The sequence below is a fragment of the Chiloscyllium plagiosum genome, unplaced genomic scaffold, assembly GCF_037043375.1.
Source record: "Chiloscyllium plagiosum isolate Xiang-an unplaced genomic scaffold, Cpla_swu_hap1 HiC_scaffold_32, whole genome shotgun sequence".
Lineage (NCBI taxonomy): Eukaryota > Metazoa > Chordata > Chondrichthyes > Orectolobiformes > Hemiscylliidae > Chiloscyllium > Chiloscyllium plagiosum.
The window spans coordinates 42056675-42083153 of NW_028270170.1; the positions used below are offsets into that span (position 1 = coordinate 42056675).

At 41.1% G+C, this 26479-nt stretch overlaps 1 protein-coding gene across 12 annotated transcripts in view; it reads left to right on the forward strand.

Moving 5' to 3' along the window:
• The window catches only part of LOC122540026 (protein TANC2), a 1060344-nt gene that overhangs the window by 243083 nt on the left and 790782 nt on the right, over nt 1-26479 (forward strand). The window lies entirely within an intron of this gene.

Below are 26479 nucleotides of genomic sequence, written 5' to 3' on the forward strand. Positions count from 1 at the left end.
ATCTGCTTTTGTGCTGCTTTTGTCTAATTTTAAAAAAAACAAAGCTATTTGCTCTGCTTTGAGCAGAGCAGATGCTTTGTCACCAGATTTACAACATCTCTTTACAAGAGAAACAAGATTGAACAAAGCCTTGAAGGTGTACATCGTCTCATGAATACATGGAAAAATGAAAACTAAGTTTGTTGTGACGATAATTTGTTGTGAAAATTATTGAAAGGGCATGTGCACTGTTCCTTTTAATATGTATTTTGTTTCTGGCACTAATACAGTAACACACAATGCTGCAGTCAGAGCTTGGGACCAAAATTAGGCCCTGATCTATTGGCCCTACCCCTGACTTGAGTTCAACTCTGGTTCCTCAATGCACCAACTTAGTATTTAAAGTGAAGTAAATATTTCCTTTATTAGATCATGATTAGATTCCCTACAGTGTAGAAACAAGCCCTTCGGCCCAACCTGTCCAAACCGACCGTCTGAAGAGTAACCCACCCAGACCCATTTCCTTCTGACTAATTGACCTAACACTATGGGGCAATTTAGCATTGCCAATTCACCTGACCTGCACATCTTTGGACTGTGGGAGGAAACTCACGCAGAATGTGCAAACTCCACACAGACAGTCACCCAAGGCTGGAATCGAACCTGGGACCCTGGTGCTGTGAGGTAGCAGTGCTAACCACTGAGCCACTCCCACTGTGCTGCTACTATGGCAATAAAAGGTAGGAGCAGACATAGTCTGTTCTGTCACTTGGTGAGTTTGCCGAACTGATAATCTTCCTGATAATTGTTGATTCAGGGATGCTGCCTGAACTGCTGTGCTCTTCCAGCACCATTGATCCAGAATCTGGTTTCCAGCATCTGCAGTCATTGTTTTTACCTTGTTGATTTTAACCCTACTGCGAATCCTCTTGCAAGGATGCCTGCCTTGAAGACGTTTTCCTCCTCTCTCTACAAGAATCTCAGGGAGTCCCTCTCCCACTGCAACTCCCAGGTCATTTCCTCTGCCCTGAAGCTCTTCAACCATGTCGTGAAACAAACGCGCTACCACAGCCACATCTGCTTCCTCAGTGCCTGCCTCCGTAACCAACTCATCCGCCTCGGAACACTTCAACCCCAGGGCATCAATGTGGACTTCAACAGCTTCCTCATTTCCCCTTCCCCCACCTCATCCTAGTTTCAAACCTCCAGCTCAACACTGTCCCCTTGTCTTGTCCGGACTTGTCCGACCTGCCCAGCTCCTTTTCCACCTATCCACTCCACCCTCTCCTCCCTGACCTATCACCTTCATCTCCTCCACCACTGACCTATTGTACTCTATGCTACTCTCTCCCCACCCCCATCCTCCTCTAGCTTATCTCTCCACGCTTCAGGCTCTCTGCCTTTATTCCTGATGAAGGGCTTTTGCCCGAAACATCAATTTTGCTGAAGCTCCTCGGATGCTGCCTGAACTGCTGTGTTCTTCCAGCACCATTGATCCAGAAGCCAGTTCCTGAGTCTCAGGGAGATTAGAGGTCATGTACTTAACCTGCCTCCCTAACACACAGATTTATGTGGGCATGCAAACAGGTACAGGTAGGCTGATCAGTTGCAGTTGAGATTTGGTTGAACAAAAAAGTTAATGAGATGGGGCTAATGTAGGTAGTGTAGAATATTTTAGTTTTCCTTCATGTGGTGAGAATGGCTAAAGATGTTTAATTCTGTTGCTGTTGTTGAATGTAAAATAAAACTGTTTAATTCTTTTTGTTCTTATCTTACTACTTAACTCCATTTAGCAGTCTTGGTTACTAGATTATGATATTGTACAATTGAATATTAAGCAGTATAAGAACATTCCTGAAAATAAGATGTACTGTACAGCTGTTTTCAAGAGTGTCCAAGCACTGTGAACCACAAGGGAATATCCTGATACAGGCATGAAATTTGTAAAAATTGCAAATAATATGCCATTTTGATGAGAATTTTCATCTTGCATTGCAGTTCTTTTTGTCTGACTCAGAATTAAAGTAAATGTTATCAAGAAGTAAAGATAATTGCCACCTTTGAGGCAGAAAGTTTGAAGCATCAGATTGACTAATTGGCCAGCCATTTGCGTTAAATATGCCTTGCAACTGGTGTGATGTATCTGAAAGAAACATATCCTGCAATTCGTAAACCTTTGGAATTGATGTGCTCAATGTTATTTACTCAACCAACTCATTAGTGAATTGTGTGACCTGTAATATATTATGGGTAGCAGACAAAATGTGTAAAATAATAAAAACTTACAGCATTTTGGGTATCATGGTGTGAATGTCGTTTTGCCTCTACAAGCAAGTGGTTTGAAAGTTATGATTAAATTTGCTGGAAAAAGCTTTAATAATGAATAACCAACTTTTTGTTAGCATCAATTTATCACAATCTATGGCAATTTGTTCCATGTATTGTACAGGATCTCCACTTATACATTTTAACGCTAGTTATGAATATATTTAACTGGGTCAGGTAGTTTGATGTTTTTTATCTTCTTGTTTAACTGGCAATCTAATAGAAATCTTGAAGTCCAGAATGGAGTATTATTGTTATTGAATGGGGATAGTTGTTTCCACAAAGAAGCGATTGAAAATGTCATAGAGTAATAGAGATGTACAGCATGGAAACAGACCCTTCGGTCTAACCCGTCCATGCCGACCAGATATCCCCACCTGCCAGCTACCCGGCCCATATCCCTCCAAACCCTTCCTATTCATATACCCATCCAAATGCCTTTTAAATGTGGCAATTGCGCCAGCCTCCACCACTTCCTCTGGGAACTCATTCCATTCACGTACCACCCTCTGCGTGAAAAAAGTTGTCCCTCAGGTCTCTTTTATGTCTTTCACCTCTCACTCTAAACCTATGCCCTCTAGTTCTGGATTCCTCCACCCCAGGGTAAAGACCTTGTCTATTTATCCTATCCGTATCCCTCATAATTTTGTAAACCTCTATAAGGTCACCCCTCAGCCTCCGACGCTCCAGGGAAAACAGCCCCTGCCTGTTCAGCTTCTCCTTATAGATCAAATCCTCCAACCCTGGCAACATCCTTGTAAATCTTTTCTGAACCCTTTCAAGTTTCACAACATCTTTCCGAAAGGAAGGAGACCAGAATTGCACGCAATATTAATTCTGTAATTATGAATAGTTGAATTCAGTACAGGTATGGATCAAAAAATAATGGTTAAATCACCCAAACTGCAATGATAAAATTGGGTTAGATATGTCAAGAAATTGATAATATGCTATTACTTGTTCTTGGTTTTCTGTCTGAAGATGAGTCTTTGGCAATTATGTGCCAAATTATTGCTAAACGCTGTTTTTAATTATGGGTATGATGAAGCAGGCCCAGAATCTACCTCAGCCAGAATGAGATTGAACCCCGCGTTGTTGTCATTAATCTTTCAAATCCCACATTTGCCAGTCAGCTATAAGTAATGTTGTTCTTGAACAGGATAATGAGCATTCAAATCCTGCCCTCTTCCTGTACTCACTCTCTTCTTTCTCTTCAGAAATCTATAGGAGTTGTTTCTGTAATTCAAGTAACTAATTCAAATATGCAAGGTGAGAATGAAAGGATATTAAATCAACTGTCAAAAGTAAATTTTCTGGAAGTCTGAATTGCAAACAGGAAGTTCTGGAAGTACTCATTATTCACAAATGTGAAATGTTACTTCTGTTCCCATCTCTGCAGAGGCTGTCAGACATACTGCATGTTTCTAGAGTTTTTTTTTGGGAGGATGTATATCTGTTGAGTTCACAGTTCAACAAATAGGAATCCTGGCAATTCTTTCCTTGCTCCCTCATATGAAATTGAGGTCCAGGAGCTTCTTGCTCCCGTCTATATTCAGTTAATTGAGCACTTCAGATAGCTTGGATTAACATCACTGAGTAGCAAAATTGCAGGCTAAGAACTTATTAATATGTTTGTGCAAAATGATTAAACACTGACAATGCACTTCAAGCAATTGAACGATGTATAAAAAATTCAATTAAAATAAATTTTAATACACTGTCAGGGCCAAATCCTGTAAGTATTGAGGCTTAAAGGCATGACTTCAGAATATTGAAGCATGAGCACTAAAGTGTTTATTTCTGAACTGATGTGAATGATGCATGAAGAAATAGTCTGGGAGCTTTGCTGATGGTGCTCAACTTGTCTGTATTGGTGGGGAAGCAGATCAATGCAAAAATAAAATGTCTGTGTCAGTAAAACAAAATAAGAATTAGAAGCTTAGAGCTTGTTCTCCATTGTTTTGATTTTCGGTGTCTTTGAATCTTCCCAAAAGTAGTCTGTGGTGGAGACTCAAGTTTTAAAGCAGTTTATTGAGAAAATCTGAAGCATCTTATTTGGTTCTATCTGAGAACTTCTTAGTCTTGTTTAAGAATTAGTAATCACATTCTGCACAATTGACCTGTCTTCGCTGATAAATATTTTCTCTTTGTTCGCTTTATGCTCTTACGATCTCGGAACACGATGCATGCATCATGAATGATGTCAGTTGAATGCGATTAGGGCATAAAACTAAGCTATCTTACTGATAACTTTGCCATGGAAATAGCCCTTGATTATTAAACCACAAATCACAAAGTAATTTTTTACTTTTAAGGTCAAGAACTGCAGCCATGCATTCTATTTCATAAATTCTTAATTATATTGCCTGTTTACATTTGAAATGTTATTAAAGTTTTACTTTTTAGCACTACATACCAATTAGCAGCCTATGTTTTAAAAGAAAGAGAAAACTCTTCATACATTTTGAAAATGAAATGCTTTGACATTTTACTGACATCGCCATGCCTGATTATGTGTAGGAAGTGAAGTAAGTTGTGCGGTTGTATGACAAGATTATTGAAGTCGTAGTCAGTGCAGTTCTGCGAATCAAAACACTTCACAGGCCAGAAAATCAGCATTATTATTCACTTTCAAGCACAGTAAAGAAAATATGTTAAGACAATTATTTAAAACCAGTTATTTGAAGTAAGTTTAAAAAATCACAATCATCTGATGAAGGAGCGGTGTTCCGAAAGCTAGTGCTTCCAATTAAACCTCTTGGACTATAACCTGGTGTTGTGTGATTTTTAACTTTACACTCCAGTCCAACACTGACATCTCCAAGTCATATTTGAAGTAATATTGCTTTGTGCCACTAGAAAAAGAAAATGATATTCAAAAGAGCTGTCATGTCTTTTGCTGCTTAAGTTTTGTTTTATGGAACACGCCTGAAAATATAAAGTCTGTTGTCATTAATGCGCATGGGTTTCACATTCTAAACGCTAGCCAATCTTGATGATGATCTGGTTTGGGATTTGGCAAATATGAAGATGGAATCAAATGTGCCCTCTTCAACCTTAAGGGCCACAGGAGGCAAACAGATTGTATGAAGTAATAAGAAATATTGCAGATATATTGGAACATCTGAGTCAGAAATGGCCCATATATTGCACTTTAAGCACCACGTGACCTACCCAAATCTATAACTAGATTTTACTGTGTGAAATTCAGAAATTACAGAATATTGATGAAATGAATAAATTTCATGGTAAATAATGGACGTTTCTCCTGTCTGAGAAGGACTTGGTTTAAACCGCTCATGAAAATTTAAGTACTCTGTATTACATTTTTCTCTATAGGGAAACAGGGTATTGTTAAAAGAAAATTTAAAAAAAACTTGGTTTTGCCGCAGAGTATTTTCTGAATGGATTTTGAATTATGATTGGGTTACATGTGACTTGATGTTGGTTAGATTCTATTATTTATTTTTATTGAATTGTTAGAGGACCACTTTCTGCAAAGAACAAGTTTGGGTACCTGCCATTAGAATCATATTTCCGAGCAGAGCAGTAAAGGATGATTGTGCTTGAGAGAGTTTGGTAATAAAATTAGATGGAACCAATACCATTTAAGAATTGTTGCACTCTTCCATTAGTTATCATTGATGCTGTACTAACTAACGATGAAGCTAAGTACCTACTTTATGTCTTTGGAAAAACATTTTGCAGTTTCAAAAACACTTTTGCTATTTTTCTTTTGTCAAGTCTACCCTTTTTCCTGGCATATAACTCCAGACTGAGCTCTGTTAAGGAGCCTTGTGGGAACCTTGAAAGTTAGTATTGTCAGACGTACAGTCATGAATCAGTCAAGGTTGCCACGAGCTGTACATAAATACTTGATTCCATGCATAGCGATTGTGACAAGGACAGCCAGGTGGACCTCATAAAATGGGTTCCCTGATTTGCTACTGTCACTCTGGTCCAATCAAGAAGCTTTGGCTGACATACAAATGGGAGTGTCAGAAGTTCTATTCACTGAGACCTGGTTCTGAGGAAGCCAGTGTCGAGTACCATGCACGTGTAAATAAAGTGTAACTTGGCAACAGGGTACCGGTTCTCTGGAGTTATTTCTCTGCAGGTATCATTGGATGTTTAGGAGTGAAGGTGCTGGGCTATAATTTTTGTTTATCCCTTCCTCTTGCCCTCTCCCTAAGTTTGGGCACTGCAGCCAATTGTGTTGGTGTGGTTTCACCGACTAAAATCAGCTAATCCAGTACTGGCTCAGCATCAAATTTGGAAAGTTTCTGAGCTGTGAAGGCCAGTTACCCATTGTTTAGCCATCTGAGCTATTGTGAGAACCTAAGGTAGTAATTAAATGATTTACACTGTTTTGTTTAACTGGGGCAGCACAGTAGCTCAGTGGTTAGCACTGCTGCCTCACAGCACTAGGGACCTGAGTTCGATTCCAGTCTCGGGTGACTCTGTGGAGTTTGCACATTCTCCCTGTGTTTGCGTGGGTTTCCTCTGGGTGTTTCAGTTTTCTCCCACAATCCAAACATGCGCAGGTTAGATGGATTGGCCATGCTAAATTGTTGATAATGTTCAGGGATGTGTTGGTTAGGTGAATTAGTCAGGGGTAAATGTGGAGTAATAGGGTTGGGGAATGGGTCCGGATGGGTTACTCTTCAGTGGGTCGGTTTGAACTTGTTGGGCCTAATGGCTGTTTCCACATTTGTTGGGATTCTATGATTTGATGATAAATTGAGCATTCTTGAAAAAAATGCAATCAGAAGCAGTCACAATTACTTTTGTTTTAGCAGACAGTTTAACCTATTTACGTTTATACTGAAAGTGAATACATTGATATATCGAGATTTGAAATGTCAGTGTTGGCTCAATGATAAGACCTTGTGTTTCGAGTCATCATGATGTGAGTTTAAGCCCTAGATTGAGCACATGATACAGGCTGCAGTTTTGAGCATGTTGCATGGCCGGAGAGGTGTTGCTTTTCTGTGGGGTGTTAAACCAAGGGCCCAAGTCCTCTGATAGTAAATGCAAAGGATCAAATTCCACTATTTTAAGACGGTTAGGGGAGGGAATTTGTGGCAGTGCATTTGGACCAGTAACCTAATCAATACCAAAACCGGTTGAAAGAGAAGAAGATCTGTGAGAGTTCAGAGAGATCACCAGTGCAGAGAAACTAGCTAAACCTAATATTTCCTATCCAGGTTGTATTTACTGTTATGTTCAGAATTTTCCAAATGCTCTGAGGGTCCCTGGTCAAACTGCTGTGCCCAGTTTTGGTTCCCTCACATGATAAGTGATCTAGTGACCTTAGAAAAGATCGAATGGAGAGTTGTGAGAACTCAAGACAGATAACGTTTGACCAAAATTTGCTTTAAAGAGGAATCTTTCACATAGCCTGCAAAAATTGTCACTCTGGATCATTGGCTGGTATATTACTGGGTACCGACTCTTCAAGAGGCAGCTGAACTAATTCCAAATGAAGTCAGGCATTACATATGAGCAAATTGCCTATCAATACCGATTAATGTGTTTGATCACCTCAGTTGGTTTTGTTCACCTGAGGCTGTGGTGTGGGAGGGGGAGTAGGTGGTGTATGTTGAGCTTACAAAGGAGTTTTCCAGTGCACTTTTCCTCCTTGTTAACTTTTTAAAAAATTCCCTCTTGAATTTTTGCCCTCAAAAGGGATTACATGGTTATAATGCCTAGAGGATGATGTGTGGTTATGATGGCCTGAATGTACGTTGAGTCTGATAGATTAGTGATTCTCAAATGTCTTTTGGCCATAACCCCCCCACCCCGTAGGAGCTCTTCACAAGTTCTAGGGCCTCCCTTTCAAACAGGGATACAACACTGTACTTGTAGGCAGAAAATCATTTATTATTGAACACCAAGAAAATTTGAAATTCCGACATACTGGGCAAAACTTTAAAAAAAAACTATGAAATTAAACATCTATCGGCCTAATGCGATTCTTGAGCTTGGTGTTTTGCTGCAAGTTTCATGATTTCAGGCTTCAAATTAGACAGTCGCAGTCAGAGATCACCTCTTGTTGCGGTATCAATTCTATTCCTGGATTTTGTCAAGGAAAGTACCTTGCAGAATCTGCTTTGCATCAAATGTTTTTAGGGATAGGCATTAAAAAATATTTGGGCTTTTGCCCCACAGTGTTGTAAATTTATTTGGCAGATCGCTCTTGATTCAGAAATCTTTTTGGAGCTGACTGAACTGACAACGTGCAGTCATATCACTCTGAAGGTCAATTAACCTCTTAAATTTCTGCCTCAACCTGGGTAGGTTGTACTTCAGATGGATTCAAAATCCAATCTGGGATACCAAGGTTTATTAGGATATTAAATCTTTCTTGCATATCCTTGTATATCTGCTTTAGATGCTTCACATAAAAGGTAAGGTCATCGTCCTTCAGTGCCTCTGCAATTGTCTTCAGGTTTGAAAATTGTAAAAGTTCTCGACGTCCCATGTAGTGCCAATAGACTTCAAGTTTCTGAAGGAAAGAAACAATGACTTCCTTACAATCTACGAGATTACTGTTTTTGCACTATAAGATCTTGGTTTAACAAATTAATTTTCTGAAGGATATCTGCCAGATAAAATAGGTCCACCTTAGCATCAATGAGTCTTTTTCCATGTTCTTTATCAGACATGAAGGAAACTGTGGTGTCCCAGAGTATAACAAAACGTTGAAGATAGTTTCCCTTGGAAAGCCACTTCACCTTTGTATGCAGCAGCAGCGTCTGGTAGTCATCTTCATTTTCTTCACACAGCTGCTGGAAAAGGCAACGCTGAAGAGCATGGGATTTGTTGAAGGTTATGATGAAGTTTGATGACAACTGAAAACAAAAGATTGAGATGTCCTCCTAAGTTTTTAGCTAAGAGATGGTCCCAGTGAATGGCGCAATGAATAGTACAGACAGAAGTTATAATTATTTTTAGATGGGCGATGAATTCTCTGTATTGACCAACCATAGAAACTGTACCATCGGTTATATAAAACAATTATATTCTCCACTAGGAATATTGTTCTCGCTTAAGAAACTTTTGACTTCTTCAAAAATAGACAGTCCCTTAGTATCCATTTTAATCCTCCTGGCAAACATTAGTTCGTCTCTGTTCCAGAATTTCTCAGAATCCATGAGAAGAGTGTCGTTATGTTGTAAAGTTGTCGTCTAATTGTAAAGATTTGTAATGAACTGACCAATCCCTCTTCAGTGTCCCATGCCATCTCATCGATTCTTCTGGCAACAGTAGAATTACTGAAACCAACTGCTTGAATTGCTTCTTTGGCGCTCAAATTCATGACATCACTTATTATTATGGACACTGAAGGCAGGATAAGCGACTCACCAATGTTGTGAGCATTTCCAGTTTTAGCAATCAGTTTACTAATTTTGTATGATGCAACAAGATGCATTTGAGAAAGCATTTGTTTCAACATTGGCCTTCTCTCGAAATTATCTCTAAGGTTTTTGAAGAAATCTAAGGGTTTATCCTTCTTATCTGGATGTGAGGTATCCAAATGTTTTTAAATTTGTTTCACCTCCTGCTTTCATTTGACAATGTAATCCTGCAGTTCAAACACATGGGCAAAGATGGGTTTGTGGAGATGTGATGAAACCATACGATAAGTATTCCACTGAATACTACCGACACATTTTCTTTGCCAAGGAGCTCATGAGTAGAATTCTTTCTGAAAATAAAAAAAAATTGAGGCATTTCTTACAAGGAAAAGAATGAACAAATGAACTGGGATAAAAAAGGCCAAGCAAGACATGATGATCTTTGGATAATGAAGTATGGCGATAATGGATGTGAGAACCTTTGATTGAATACGTTGATCTGGTGCAGTCTGATTTGTGACTGACTCTGAAGTGAGGCTGTGTGGGAGGAGCTTAAACAATTAATTTACCAGGTGCACCAAATTCAAACTGTGTTGGAAACATAAATAGGAAGGAAACACTTGACTCCAATGAAGGTTGTTGTTTGAGTATTTCATTGGTTCAGTTGCCAGGGCCCTCATAAATCCTTGGGGCTCCCTTCTCATAGATTTCAGTCTGTGGCCCTCTTCAAATGTGCCAGGGCCCCAAAGGCGGCAGTATGCCCCCCGTTGAGAATGGCTGTGATAGATCACTGAGTCTTTTACTGCCTATCAGTTTATTATATTTGTTTGTTTACTGCTGTCTGTTCTGAAGAGTGCTTGGCTACCTTTTGGAAATTTGCAAATAATTTTAGCTAGACCTATCCCACAGTATCAAGATAGCTTCAAGTCCAACATTCATTTTACACTTAAATCAGAATGTAAGCTTCAGGGCCGAGTGTAAAATAAGTTCCTGACCTGAACCTGGCCCATTTCTGCCAAAATAAAACCTCCAATAAAGTTTCTGCACCTTGTCAGTGAACCGCATGCAAAGTTAGAATAAAGCTGTTCGGAGATATTATTTACACTCCTGTGGAACAGGTAGGATTTGAACCAGGGCCTTTTGGCTTCGAGGCCGGGACACGCTACCACTGTGCCACAAGACCCTTACATCCACATGTTTGTTGACATTCTACACTGTGGGATAGGGAGTTCAATTATGGTGCCAAATTGCTTTTGGGTATTGAGTTGTGGATACATTAGTGTACTTTGCAACAAGTTCCCCATGCTGTTTAGTGGCATTTATTTTAATTGAGTGCTATAATTGCAAAAGTCCACCAGTTTTGCAAGTGCAGTATATAATTAGGGTGGTATTGGGCAGAATGCGTTGCCAGCTGTTATAATCAATTGCAATCAAATTTTGAGCTCACTAAAACAAAGATCACTTGTATGTCTCTCCACTTGAGACTGGCTTAATTGGTGGAAAGGTCTGGGAATGTAGAGAGTTGCTTTGTTTCTGTGCATTGATTATTTTTATTAGTGAAGATTGAGCAAGGGCAGTTAAATATTTGAACTGATGAAATCCATCATCATAGTTCATTTGGAAGAAATAATTGCATTTCTGATTTCCCTCCCTTTCCATTGGCTTTTACAGCATTAAAAAAATCAGATAATCTGCATTGTAACTGTATTCTTGTCCATTAAGCATCCTCCACATGTTGTAGGAGTTAAGCCATGCTGATTTGGCACTGAAAAAGTTGTATGTTCAGTGCACTTAAAATGTTGTCACGACATTATAGATGAAAGATGCTACATGTAATCACTACTCCCACATCAGTTAAGACTGCAGGACCTGTGCCACTGCACTATTTTGTTTTTTTTATTGAAAAATATAAATTGTGGCCTTATTCAACAAAATAGATAAATTGCAATATTGTCAGATCATCAAAAAGTTTATCTTGAGCAGGAGAAAACAACACTCCAATCCAGATTTTTTTGTAACTCAGGAAAAAGTATCTAATTATCTCGTCCCTATGAATCATTTCAGGTATTTGTGGAAGCTATTGTCTGGTGCTCCTATGTCTATTTTGGAAATGCTGTTAAATTTTCTCATTTTTCATTAAAAGAGTAACACCATGGCTGCAGTCTGCTGTCTTCAGCATCAAGCATTTTTAAACCAAGTACCTGCTCATGGTTGCAGAGCTTCTCAATGTCTACACCTGGCTGGATGATTACTTAATCAGAGCTTCATGTCAAAGACTGCTATCTTGTGTTTTGCAACATAGCAGGAAAGTAAATAATGAGAAGTGTGATCTGCAGAAAGTGGGTAGTTTTGCTTTGACGTCGGTCTGCCAGGTTTCAGTCATCTGAAAAGTGAGGGTTTTGATCTGAAAGCCCTTGTTGTCAAAACTTAGGTTTACAGAGTGCCTTTAACTTAACAAAAGATCAAAATACAAGCATTATAAAAAAAGCAAGATTTGATACCAAACCACTTAGGGGGATACTGGGATAGGTGATCAATGCTGGTCAAAGCAGTAGGTTTAAGAAATGTCTTAAGAAAGGAAAGTGAAACTGGGAGAGACTCCAGCACCTTGGATCTTGACAACTGAAAGCATATCCACCAATGGTGAATTGAATAAAATTGTGGGTGCTCAAGAGGCCAGTAGTAGGTTCGTGCAGGTATTTCAAATGTTGTGGAACTAGCAGAGATCAGCATAATGGAGGACTGAGGTCAAGAAAGATTTGAAAATGCATTTGGAAATTTTAACATTCAAATGTTGCTTCTCTGGGAGTCCGTGTAAGTGCAAACACAGAAGACAGGTGAATGGAATTTAGAGCCAGTTCAGAAAGATGGAGAAGAGTGTGAAGTGTTCTCAAATTAACGAAGAGGAGATTGTGGGAGATGAGCCAAGATATGGTGGTCAAGTTTAGCAGTGCTAATGTATGAATGATGATTTCAGTGTCAGATGAGCATAGAGTCAGAGTCATACAGTGTAATATGTGGTCAGAAACTAATCAGATATTGCAGCAAGGTTCTGAACAGTTTGATTTAGTGTCTCATAGTTGCCAGCAAGAGGGGAGATAGAATGAGGGATAGTACCCACGTAATGATTTCAGTTTTACCATTGTTTCATTGGAGGAATTTCTGCTCTATATTACTGAATGAGTAGGAAAGGTAATAGTGAATTAGAGCTGAGTGTTGTCAGTTTTGAAAATGAATGCTGTGGATTTTGCATGATATTGCTGATGGGCAGCATGATGATGTAAAGTAGGAGGAGTTTGAGGTTAGGCACTCGGGATTGTCGTAAGTGACGTCAGAGAACAGAAATTCAACAATATTCCATAAAGATTAGGTAAGAGCAGAAGTAGCTGAGGGGAATCTCACTCAGCTGGATGGCAGTGGAAAGGTTTAGGAGGAGGATAGTATGGTTAACTGTGCTGCAGACAAGAGGGTAAAGGTGAGTTGTTTTTTTCCAACGCAGTCACTAAAGATGTCATTTGTAATTTTGAGAAGAGTAGTTCCAGTCCTCTCTTAGTGCAGAAATTTGAGGGAATGGAAACATAACATTCTTGTAATGCTTGCAATATTTTTTATTCATTTGAGGATGTGGACTAGTGCCCTGGTGAAGATGGGCATTAGCTGCATTCTTTATACCCATGGTGCTATTAGGGAGGGCATACTGGTTTCTGACCCAGCAACAATGAGGGAATGGCAACATATTTCCAAGTCAGGATGGTGAGTGGCTTGGAGGGGAGCTTGCAGGTCCTGGAGTTCCAATGTATCTGCTGCCTGAAGATGCTGTCTCAGGAACATTGGCAAATTTCTGCAGTGCATCTTAGAGATGATACACTCACTTCAATAAATACATTGTAACAGTGTGTATGTTTGTAGATATGGTGCCAATTAATCAGGTTGGTTTGTCCTGGGTGTTGTCAAACTTCTTTAATATTGATGGAGCTTATGGAGAGTATTCCATCAAACTTTTGACTTGGGTGTGGTAGATGGAGGGCAGGGTTTGAGGATTTATGAAGTGAGTTACTTGCTGAAGAATTCTTAGCCTTTAACCTGCTATTGTAGCCAAAGTATTTAGCTTGGCGAAATTCAGGACTGCAGATGCTGGAGATCAGAGTCGAGAGTGTGGTGCTGGAAAAGCACAGCAGGTCAGGCAGCATCCAAGGAGCAGGAGAATTGACGTTTCGGGCAAAAACCCTTCATCAGGAAGTATTTAGCTTCTCCAGTTCAGTGTCTGGTCAATGGTAGCCCCCAGTGTTTTGGTAAAGGGAAATTTAACAATGGCAATGCCGTTGAATTTCAAGTGGTGATGATTAAATTCTCTTGCTGGAGATGGTCATTTCCTGACACTTGTTCTCTGTGTTTTAAAGATGAAAAATGAGCAATGGATAAATCTAAAGAAATAACTTTAGCAATGTCTATCTTAATATCAAGAAGTCATAGAGTCCTACAGCACGGGACAGGTCCTTTTGCCCAAACTGGTCCTTGTTGATCAAAATGTCTTATCTCGCTAACCCCACTTTCTTGCACATGGCTTATATCCTTCTAAACATTTCCTATCTGTGTATTTGTCCAAATGCCATTAAAATGTTGTTAATATATCCACCTCAACCACTTCCACCGGTGCATCATTCGATATGCGTAAAAAGGTTTCCCCTCAGATTCCCTTTTATCCTTTCCCCTTTAACCTTAAGCTGATGCATCCTAGACCTTGACTCCCCAATCTTGGGTGGAAAAAAGACTGTTCTCTCTTTTCCTGTCTCTCATGATCTTGTATGCTTCTATAAGATCTCCCCTCAGTCTCCTATGCTGTAAAGAAAGAAGTCCTAGCTTGTTCAACTTCTCCCTGTAACTCAAACCCTTGAGTCCGGGCATTTGATTCCTTTGATTTCACTTTCACTTTCCAAAATGCAAGACCTCACACTTATTTGAGAATATGGCAAATTGAATTTAATAATATTACCAATGCATTTCCCCAAAAAAGTCAGGTTTCATTGCTGATCTATGTTAACAAATTTCAGCCATGCAGCAAAATGGTCCTACAGTTGTCACAGTATTTCTGAGTTAAGGAGCAAAATCTTGTGCCCTATATTATGGTGAATTTTATTATGAAGGAATCGTTGATTAGAGTCATATAGTAATACAGCATGAAAGCAGGCCCTTCCGCCCAAACTGATTTATGTTGAGCATGGTGCCCACTCAGCTAGATCCAAATGCCTACATTTGGTCCGTATCCCTCTAAACCCTTCCCATCCATGTACCTATCAAAATGTTTTTAAAATGTTGTTATTTTACGTGCGTCAACCACTTCCACTGGCAGCCCATTCCATATACGCACTAATCTCTGCATAAAGAAATTATCCCTCAGGTCCTCTTAAATCTTTCTCCTCTCACCTTAAACCTATGCCCTCTTGTTTTCAATTGCCTGTTCCTGAGTAAAAGATGATATGCATTCATACTATCTGTACCCGTTGTGATTACACCTCAATAAGCACCCACAATTCTCCTCGGTTCCAAGGAATAAAGTCCTATCTTGGCCAACGTCTCCCTATGACACAAGCCTGCCAGTCTTGGCAGTATCCTCATAAATCTTCTTTGCACTCTTTCCAGTTTAACTATGTCTTTCCTATGACAGGGTGACCAAAACTGTACACAGTACTCCAAATGCGGCCTCATCAAAGACTTATCGTTGGTGATCCTTTTTACATTGGAAGGCCACATTGTATTTAAATGAGATCCTATTAGGCTGCACGCTGAAAATTTAACATTCATAAAATTCATCATAGAATTCCTATAGTGTGGAAACAGGCCATTTGGCCCAACAAGTCCACACTGACCCACCCGAAGAGTAACCCTCCCAGACCCATTTCCATACCCTATTACTCTACTTTTACCCCTGACCAATGCACTTAACTTACTTACCCCTGAATGGCAATTTAGCGCGGCCAATTCACCTAACCTGGAAATCTTTGGACTGTGGGAGGAAACCCATGCAGACATGGAACAACGTACAAAGCTCTACACAGACATCAGAGGCTGGAATCAAACCTGGGTTACTTGCGCTGTGAGGCAGCAGTGCTAACTGCTGAGTCCATATACATACACAATAAAAGATCATATTTTTGTTGACATGTTTACTAATTTTAATTAAAGGAGAAAGTGAGGACTCCAGATGCTGGAGATCAGAGCTGAAAATGTGTTGCTGGAAAAGCGCAGCAGCTCAGGCAGCATCCAAGGAGCAGGGGAATCGGTATTTTGGGAATGAGCCCATTCCCGAAGAAGGGATCATGCTCGAAACGTCGATTCCCCTGCTCCTTGGACGCTAATTTTAATTAAAGTCTGCTTTTATACAAGGATTTTAAACAAAACAAAAACTCAGTAAAGACAATTATTTGTTTGGTAAAGTTGACAATAGAACTAATAATAAGTGAAAAACTTAGCGAACCATTTGATGACGACTTGTGATTGCTTATTGTGACATAAGATTCAGATATTTGGCTTCAATCTCGTTGACCGTGGCTTTAATTGGTCTTCTCGTGAATATCTGTTGTCTGAGATCTCAAGCATGTTTTAATTTATGTCATAATGACAAAGTTGATTCACAACAGTAGGTTGTGCCAAAACAAGACAGCAATTGACGAGCATGTTGACATAGACGTGGATATTCAACAGCATTTTTCCATATTTCAGTGGGATCCTTCTTAGCATCAGATAGAGACTTCAGAATATTGTTTTCTGAGAGCTCAGTCAATTCCATCTGTATGTCACCAGGTGCTCTGAAAGGGTTGGTGACGATTCGCCATGGCACACTCGCCGCCACCGATTAGCCACTGCCGGTTCGCCACCAGTGTTTCTCCACTGGGGTCGTTTGACCTCTGGAGACTATTCGCCACCGGAAATATATATGTGTACTGATTGTTTTCCCTCCCGCCTGTTCTTTCATACTTCTCAGTCCCCTTTATTTATACAACTACATACTACATATTGATTAAAAAAAAAGGTAAAATAAATATAATTTTATTGGTTTATATATAAAAATGAGTTACAAATACTTGCGGTGGCGAATTGTCTTAAGTGGCCAATGGGCGGTGGTGAAGCGTCCTCGGCAGTGAACCTGCTGTGGCAAATGGTCCCATCCTGCTCTGGAGGCATCAGTCAGGTGTGATTGAAAAGCTAGTTTCAGTGTGAGATCATGTTTCTTAAAATCTGCAAACATTTCATAGTATTCTTCAATCGGTGAGTCTAGAACAGCTGTGCATTTTTTCATGTCGCGTTTCCTTAATGATTTGCTTGTATCCTGTTCATTAATTACCTTTGACTGTTCAGGAAAGTGTTCATCTGAAAGTTCCGATTGGGTAAGAAGAGTTTTGGAAAAGGTCAGTTTTTTCTGAAATACTTGAATTTTTAACTGCATATCATACATAGATTTAATTCTTCCTTGCAAAAAAAAAGTCAGATAATTTTGCTCTGATGTTATATCCCAAAAATATGCAGCATTTCTGCAGAAATCCTTTTCTGACAATTCACATGGTTCATTCAGTTCCTTAAAAAATTCTTGTGATTTTGTTTTCGCAAAGGTAGAGGTTTTACAGGTATTTGTCTCTGTGACAACCAGTGCCCTTTAGAATGATATGGCAAGTTCACACAATGTTTCATCATCAAGCTGAAGCATGTTGCAAGATTGGCAATGCTGTGATGTGTTTAGAGTCATAGAGTCATAGAGATGTACAGCATGGAAACAGACCCTTCGGTCCAACCCGTCCATGCCGACCAGATATCCCAACCCAATCTAGTCCCACCTGCCAGCACCCAGCCCATATCCCTCCAAACTTTTCCTATTCATAGACCCATCCAAATGCCTCTTAAATGTAGCAATTGTACTAGCCTCCACCACATCCTCTGGCAGCTCATTCCATACACGTACCACCCTCTGTGTAAAAATGTTGCCCCTTAGGTCTCTTTTAAATCTTTCCCCACTCACCCTAAACCTATGCCGTCTAGTTCTGGACTCCCCGACCCCATGGAAAAGACTTTGTCTATTTATCCTATCCATGCCCCTCATAATTTTGTAAACCTCTATAAGGTTACCCCTCAGCCTCCGACACTCCAGGGAAAACAGCCCCAGCCTGTTCAGCCTCTCCCTGTAGCTCAGATCCTCCAACCCTGGCAACATCCTTGTAAATCTTTTCTGAATCTTTTCAAGTTTCACAACATCTTTCCGATAGGAAGGAGACCAGAATTGCACGCAATATTCCAACAGTGGCCTGTACAGCCGCAAAATAACCTCCCAACTCCTGTACTCAATACTCTGACCAATAAAGGAAAGCATACCAAACACCTTCTTGACTATCCTATCTACCTGCCACTCCACTTTCAAGGAGCTATGAACCTGCACTCCAAGGTCTCTTTGTTCAGCAACACTCCCTTGGACCTTACCATTAAGTGTATAAGTCCTGCTAAGATTTGCTTTCCCAAAATGCAGCACCTCGCATTTATCTGAATTAAACTCCATCTGCCACTTCTCAGCCCATTGGCCTATCTGGTCAAGATCCTGTTGTAATCTGAGGTAACCCTCTTTGCTGTCCACTACACCTTCAATTTTGGTGTCATCTGCAAACTAACTAATTGTACCTCTTATGGTCGCATCCAAATCATTAGATTAGATTAGATTACTTAGTGTGGAAACAGGCCCTTCGGCCCAACAAGTCCACACCGCCCTGCCGAAGCGCAACCCACCCATACCCCTACTTTTAACCTAACACTATGGGCAATTTAGCATGGACAATTCACCTGACCTGCACATCTTTGGACTGTGGGAGGAAACCGGAGTACCCGGAGGAAACCCACGCAGACACGGGGAGAATGTGCAAACTCCACACAGTCAGTCTCCTGAGGCGGGAATTGAACCCGGGTCTCTGGCGCTGTGAGGCAGCAGTGCTAACCACTGTGCCACCGTGCCGCCCCCATTTATGTAAATGACAAAAAGTAGAGGGCTCATTTGCTCGAATGTAGTTTACGATACCTATAACGTGTAATGTGTAATTTAAAACAGTAGGTTTGGCACAGAGATTCTGTTGATGCAAAAGACAATGAATCCAAGTACCTGAATCTGGCAATTCGTTTTATAGTAACGCAACAAATCCTTCTCTTGTGGAAAGTGTACCGTCTGTGCATACACTTAATAAATTACATACATTCAGTTTCACTTTGCAGCATTTTTCTTTGAAGTTAGTGAAGATGTCAATTCCACATGTCCTCTCTGTAAGGGTACCCAAAGCCAGTAACTTTTTGTGGTATTGAAAATCTGCAGTTACAACATGAATTAAAAAAGACACCTGCGCTGATTCAGTAATGTTAGTGGATTCATCCAAGTTAATCAAATAATAAATGTCTTCGCTTTGGCATGTTGTATGAAGGTGTTATGTTACATTGAGGGCTAACTCATGTTGCCACTCAGTCCTTCTGAAAGGGGTAGTTGTTGGTACCTATTCACCTTATCTGAATTTAAACCTCCTAAAACTTCAACTATGCAAACTTTTATAATCTCCACATTGCTAAATAGCTTAATACTACTTTATAAGTTGCTTTAGTGATGTCAGTCACTTGTCCTGATATCATTTTAAATACTTGCTGCTGCTTTTGAGCTTTCATTTTCTTAAGTGCAGACTTTCGGGGTTCTCCATCCAGTTTAGCATATTTGTGGTCCTTATGAGTTGTACAATGTTTATACATATTGTATTTCTTCTGTTGCAATTCTGGTATCACGGAGCCAACACATCATTTTATCTTTTAAAGCAACTGTATAATACTGCAATTCCCATTCTTCTTTGAATACTCTATTCTCTTCCTTTTGATGTTCTTTTCTTAGTTATTGACATGACTGAGTCACCAGTAAAAAATTTTAAAATGGTACACAGATTAACAAGTTGGATTTAGTATTAGTGGACAAATAGGCAGAAGGCTGCAACTAATACCCCAAAAAGCTGCAAATTCCCCATCCTTGAACTTCGACAACTGTAACATAACGTCCCAACTTGTACACTCAATTTCAGCATGCTAAATGCCTTCTTCACAACCCTGTCTACCTATGATGCTGCTTTGGGTGTGAATGTGGAGGTGAAGACCCTGCTACTGCTTTAGCTCTTGTGCTTTTGGGCAAAACAAAACCTTCATTTTGGATTGAAGTAGTTGCCCCTTTCAAAAGTGGTTTTCTGTGAAAGCTGATTGAGCATGAAGTGGCACTACCTTCTGGGAAGTGATCACATGACCAAGCTGGCTGGGAGATGACCAGGAGGAAGAACAAGAGAGTTAACTGAAACTTAAGTTATAGGTTGAGTAAATCTTTGAGTGTAGTTGTGTGTTGAATCGGTTCAGAACGAGCTGGTTGCAAAGAACATCTCTTCCACGTTTCAAGTGGGCGGCATGGTGGCACAGTGGTTAGCACTGCTGCCTCACAGCGCCAGAGACCCGGGTTCAATTCCCGCCTCAGGCGACTCTGTGTGGATTAGATTAGATTACAGATTAGATTAGATTACATTACAGTGTGGAAACAGACCCTTGGGCCCAACATGTCCACACCGACCCGCCGAAGCGCAACCCACCCATACCCCTACATTTACCCCTTACCTAACACTACGGACAATTTAGCATGGCCAATTCACCTGACCTGCACATCTTTGGACTGTGGGAGGAAACCGGAGCACCCGGAGGAAACCCACGCAGACACGGGGAGAATGTGCAAACTCCACACAGTCAGTCGCTGTGAGGCAGCAGTGCTAACCACTGTGCCACCGTGCCGCCCATTCTCCCCATTTGCACATTCTCCCCGTGTCTGCGTGGGTTTCCTCCGGGTGCTCCGGTTTCCTCCCACAGTCCAAAGATGTGCAGGTCAGGTGAATTGGCCATGCTAAATTGCCCGTAGTGTTAGGTAAGGGGTAAATGTAGGGTTATGGGTGGGTTGCGCTTCGGTGGGGCGGTGTGGACTTGTTGGGCTGAAGGGCCTGTTTCCACACTGTAAGTAATCTAATCTAATCTAATTCTGTGTGCTGACTGAAAAGTTTCTTGAAGAACCTTAGTAATTGAAGAACTCTATTGACAATGAGATCTTGATTATCTGGAATAGTCAAGCTGAGAAGAGAGTGAAAAGGGTTATGGATACGCAACACCAAATTAATGTTCAATAGAACCAGGCAACGTTCTGAACGAAGGTGGCTATGCTACTGACACTTTATGTTGAACTGACAGACTATAACTAGGATGGTTCCAAGAGAATTGGAAGAGAAACCTTTGCCAAAAGTAAGGAGGCTTGAGAAATCTCAACCTTTTTATACAACCTTCACAGGAGTACTCTGACTGTGGTATGTTTTCAAAACTTTGAAAGCATACGACTGCAGTGAATGGTGTAAGTCAAATAACAATAGATAGCAACTTGAATTGAGTAGTTCAGTTTTGAGTCCAAGTGACCTACTTTCTTTGCGCATTTAATATATTTCAAACAACTGACTATTTGAGATGGATTCTAGTCAACGGCATTCATGTTCCTTGATTTTTGTTTGTGTTGTAGACTCCTTTTGTTTTAAATGGTGACCATAGTGACGTAATTCCTTCAGTAAGAGAGGTGATGGAACTTGGGTTCAAATCCCACTGTGGCAAATGGACAAAATGCTAATCCGATGGTGACCTTGTTGATCGTTGTAAAATCCATCTGGTTCACTAATGTCCTTTTAAGGAAGAGAATCTGTCATTCTGCTTCATGTAGCCTACATGTAACTCCTGATCCAGAGCAATGTGATTGACACTTGACTGCTCGCTGAGCAATAAATGCTACCATAGCCAGTGCTGCTCACGTCCCATGAACAATAATGCAAAAAAAGTTACCTAGAATTTTAGCTTCTGGAAAGACTGTAACGGTTGTGGCCTCTACCAAGATCATAACAACACCTGACCCCTCTTCCTGGGGTATGTTGTTGAGAACCTCGAGGATTGCTGTCGAGAAAAATTGGGAGCGAGATGATAGAGGATCTGTATTGGTGCAGGCTTGGAGGGCCGAAGAGCATGTTCCTGTGCTGTAATTTTCTTGATTCTTTGAATACAGCGAAAGGAGCATGCTGCCACACAAACATCCCACCTACCCCTTCCTGCGAGCAACTTCTGCCCTAAGTTTAACACAACCTACAGTAGCCACCTGTTAAAGCTCGCTTGGCTTTCCTACTAATAATGAGAGAACAAGAAAAATATATTGAAGTATTAAAGATCCTTTATTGATTGCTTCCCATCATGTGGTGGGGGAGCCCAGCAATCCAGAGTAGAGTATGGGCTTACACTCTCCCATGTGCTTACATAAACGAAGGCTTTTTAATACCTTTTGTTTTAAAAAGAGACGTTTCCTGCAGTTTCGTGTGCAACCGCCCCCAATTCGGTTACTTCTGGGACATGTTGGGGCAGGACTACTGCTGGGGCATGTTGGGACAAGCCTCTGATCATGTGCACTTGTTATCTTACTGTTCTTTGTTTCTTTATTTTCTTTGTTTACACTTGGCCATGTCCAAGCTAACCACACCCTGCCCTGACACCATTTTAGTTATATCAGTTTCAAGCAAGCTAAAATGTATCCTAAAATGTACCATTCTTATATTCTCCCCTTTGAATATTCCATAATCACGTATCAAAAAGGTTATCAGCTGGAAATAATACCATGCGAACATTTAAGCAGAAATATAACCCCTATAAGCAACAGAAAAGTAGAGGCATAATGACTGATCATGCCCCAGAAATTCCCCAGTAAATTTAAAAGGCCACCGTCCCACAGAGGAGACCTCCTGCATTCCTTCAATGTAGATTTTTATGGTCTCTATTTCTCAGGTCACATTGTAATAGGAGTCGGTGATATTATTAATGCACATGTTACTAATCACCTTACAAATGCCACCCTCCTTAGCCAACAGGTAATCTAGGGCATAATGGTTCTGTGAGGCAAAGGGTCACAATTCTCTGAGTTCCTTGTTCATGCTATCAAGAGCCTTGGCGGTGGCGTTTCCTAGGATGGTGAGGCCACAGATTAGAAAGTTTTGGTTCTTGGTGGCTATCACTCCTGCTGACCCGCCAAGACTGTGAGGGTACCTAGGAAACTGTACCCATGGAGAATCCAAGGGTCTTAGGATTCTTCCACTGCACATAAAATTCCTCAGAAACCCTTTGGGATAAAGTCTGAGGGATTTTCCTATCACAAGGACAGGGAATGGTTACCGGACCGACGGTACCAATGGCAAGTCGGGTAGGGAGCTTCCTAACAGTGGTAGCATAGGTACCATGAACATGAACGCATATCCACTTGTCAATTGGTAACAAGTGGAATTTCTAGGCAATTTCTCCCTAGAATAACCCACATCGAGCCAATCATCTGTAGGTCATTGGGATTATGATTTTTTACAAGCAAAAACCAGTTCCCGACCTGGACATGAGACCCATTTCCATCGCCACACACTGTCTGAGTGCCTCGAGTGAGATCTACGCACTGGGACTTGATACAGGAACGATGATATAATTTGCTACTTAAGTCGCAGCAGTGTTGGAGGCAGTGCTTCAGCACACTAGATGTTGTGGGGTACAATTACTGTTCCACACGTCCATCCCTTTCCATCGTGGCACATCGGGTAACTAGTGCCATTGTCATCGTGGTATTGACAAGTGGGATTGGGACGCCTGCTTGCTAGGTTTCTCCACTTCACTGGGGATCTTGGCGTATGTACTAACTCCCTGTAGACCTCATTTCCCCTATGACAAGTTAGGTTACCCACTTTCTCAGGTATCTCTGAAGATATCAGACTCCAACATGGGGCTTTCCCAACCAGGGTGGTCTTCCACACATCCTCCAGACACTTGTCTGTGGTACTGTTGGAGCCTTTAAGGAGGGTGCGGAACTGGCCCCTAGTTAGTGAACAAATGGGGGTAGCAACTAACATTGATGCAGTTGAAAATGGTAGGGGATAACATACTACCTTTCCCTTCCCGTGAGTTTTAAGATGAGTGCACCAGAATAAATTATCCCGCAGACTCACAACAAAAGATGTTAGAAAAGATGTAAAGAGCAAGACCAGCATGGTTAAGGTCCGTCCTTGGTGGTTATAGTTCTCCTGGTTGTCTGAGGTGATGGGAACGTACCCACAGCTCTTTTGCAATCTGATAGATGAATCCAGTTGGACAGTCCTTTGACCTTCACAGCAGTGGGAGAAGTGAGCAGAACTTAGAATGGTCCTTTCCGCCATGGCTGTAACTTCTTCCGTCCCCAGTTCCGTATTAGGACCTGGTCTCCTAGGGTGAGGGCAGGCACTCCCTCCAATCCGTCGTTACCCTTCTGGGCCTCCCGAACCTGGGAATGTAGAGCTAAAAGAGATTTTGTTTTCAGTTATCATATGTTATCAGTTTTTCATTCATTGTATGTTGATCAAAAGTGATCTCTGGGTTTCGTCTGGTTCCCCAGGATGTCCTTAGAAGCTTGCCGAATATTAATTCTGCTGGAGTTAGCTTAGTCATACAGTGCAGGGTAACCCTCATTTCAAAAAGGGCTAGGGGTAAGATCTTTTAACCAATCTCGTCAGCCAGTTTTGCTAAATTTTTTTTAGAACCCCGTTATCCCTTTCCACCACACGCTCTGCCTGCGGGTGCTGTACACAGTGGAACTGCTGTCTGATATTAAAATGCTCTCTCAGTTCCTTATTTATCTTTTCCACAAAATGGGGGCCATATTAGGACTGATGATTTCAGGAAGACTGAATCTCTGAATGATGTCCCGTAGCAGGATCACAACGGTGGTTTTCTGCAGGCTCGTCCGTGGTGGGCTGTGCTTCGATCCACTGGCCAAAAACATCAATAATAACCCAACAGTATTTGTAACAGTACAAACATGGTAGATCTATGAAATCAAGCTGAATACATTGAAAAGGCTGCTGCGGAAGTGGCGTTTTCCCTCCTGGACTGGCACTGATTTTCCTGGGTTGAGCTTGGCACATACATGGCAAGATGCCACAATTTCACGAGTTTCCTGATTCATTTTCAGGTGCCACCAGGTTGTGTTATATAATTTTACCATTCCCCCTTACCTGCATGAGTTAACGAGCAGACCTAATTAAGCAGGGTTGGGATGTAGGAATCAGGTACACAGACTTCACTGTTTGGGGTTAGTCAAAGACCTCTTGCACTGTCAATGGTACACCTCACACATTGCCACATGCGTTTTTCGACTGCAGGGGCGTCCCCTGTAAGCTCTTTACTTTCTCATTATCGGGCAGGGCTGCAGTGTTGGAAAGTTGTGATAAGGGTGCTGCGCTAATAAGGAGGTGACATCCTTGCCAGACGAACTCATCGCTCGTCTATTTCCCCGGGAGATATTGGACTTCCCCAGGATCCACCCTTAACGGGATCCTCATGGTCAGAATTTAAAAACAGTGCAGCTGTACCCGACAGATCATCCAGACATTTTAAGCCTTTACCCTTATCCTTTTGAGTTACAGCCAGTTGGAGAGCGCTCTCAGGTTTTGGATCTGGTTTTAATTCCATTTGTTTGTCATGCCAATCGCACTCTGCTTTCAAAACTTCCCATTTCTGAACTCCCCCGTTGTCGTACATAACCCAATCCCTCTCTTACATGCATTATCTTGCCAACTCTTAATTTTCATTTTGTCCTGGCTTCTCTTGGCCTCCTGTTTCCATTCCCTAATCAATCCCTTCCATTTATCACTTGCCTTTTTATCCCATATTTTCCTTTCTGCCTCTTTAATTGCAGCTATATTCCAGGTACCCCCTTCTGGCCATTTATCAGTGCCCAGATATTTAGTCAACTGTGCACTCAATACTCTATAGTCTTTTCCCTTTTCCAAATTCTGTTCTTCCATGTACTGTACTGCGGAATCTCCTTCACTCTTGTCGAGTCGTTGTCCTATTTTTTTAAATGTAAGATGAATTTACACCTAAATCCCAATGAAGAATTTACATAGCCTCAATTGTCAATCAGAGCTTGTTTCAGAGTATGTCCTCCGACCAGATTAGTTTTTTAGATTTTCCTAATTCTTCTGTCCTCCTCATGTAATCCTATATCGAGACTACTTTCTTTGGCTGGGTTAGTTGTCCACCCACAACTGATCCTCAAGAAATCTCTGTCTCTGACCCGACTTTCTGCACAAGTCATCTGCCCACAACAAAGTCCTAAGGGACCACCATATTCCTGTAAATTAACACTAAAATGTTTTCCTACCTTTAAATCCAGTCCTTCCTTGACCCCGTTCTCTCGTGGATACCGATGGGGAACCAGATCAACCTCGAGGGACTACCATGTTCCTAGGAGTTGTTTACTGGAGCCTGAATGCAAGAGATTTGGTCATGCACTCTTTACTCCTGAGTCCTGGGTTCGTTACAGTCGCTTACTCTACTTCGAGGAATGGTTCTCGCATGGGGTCCTGGATGAGCCCCCAAATGTTAAAGTTCACTTGGCTTTCCTACTAATAACAAGACAACAAGAAAAGTATATTAAAGTATTAAAGATCCTTTATTGATTGCTTCTCACCACGTGGTGGGGGAGCCCAGCAATCCCGAGTGTGTGCATACACACTAGGCAGTGCTGCAAGCGCTCTCCCATGTGCTTACACAAACCAAGGCGTTTTATTCCCGATTTTATAAAAGAGGCCTTTCCTGCAGTTTCGTGTGCAACTGCCCCCCAATTTAGTTACTGCCGGGACATGTTGGGGCAGGACTACTGCTGGGATATGTTGGGACAAGCCTTTAGTCACGTG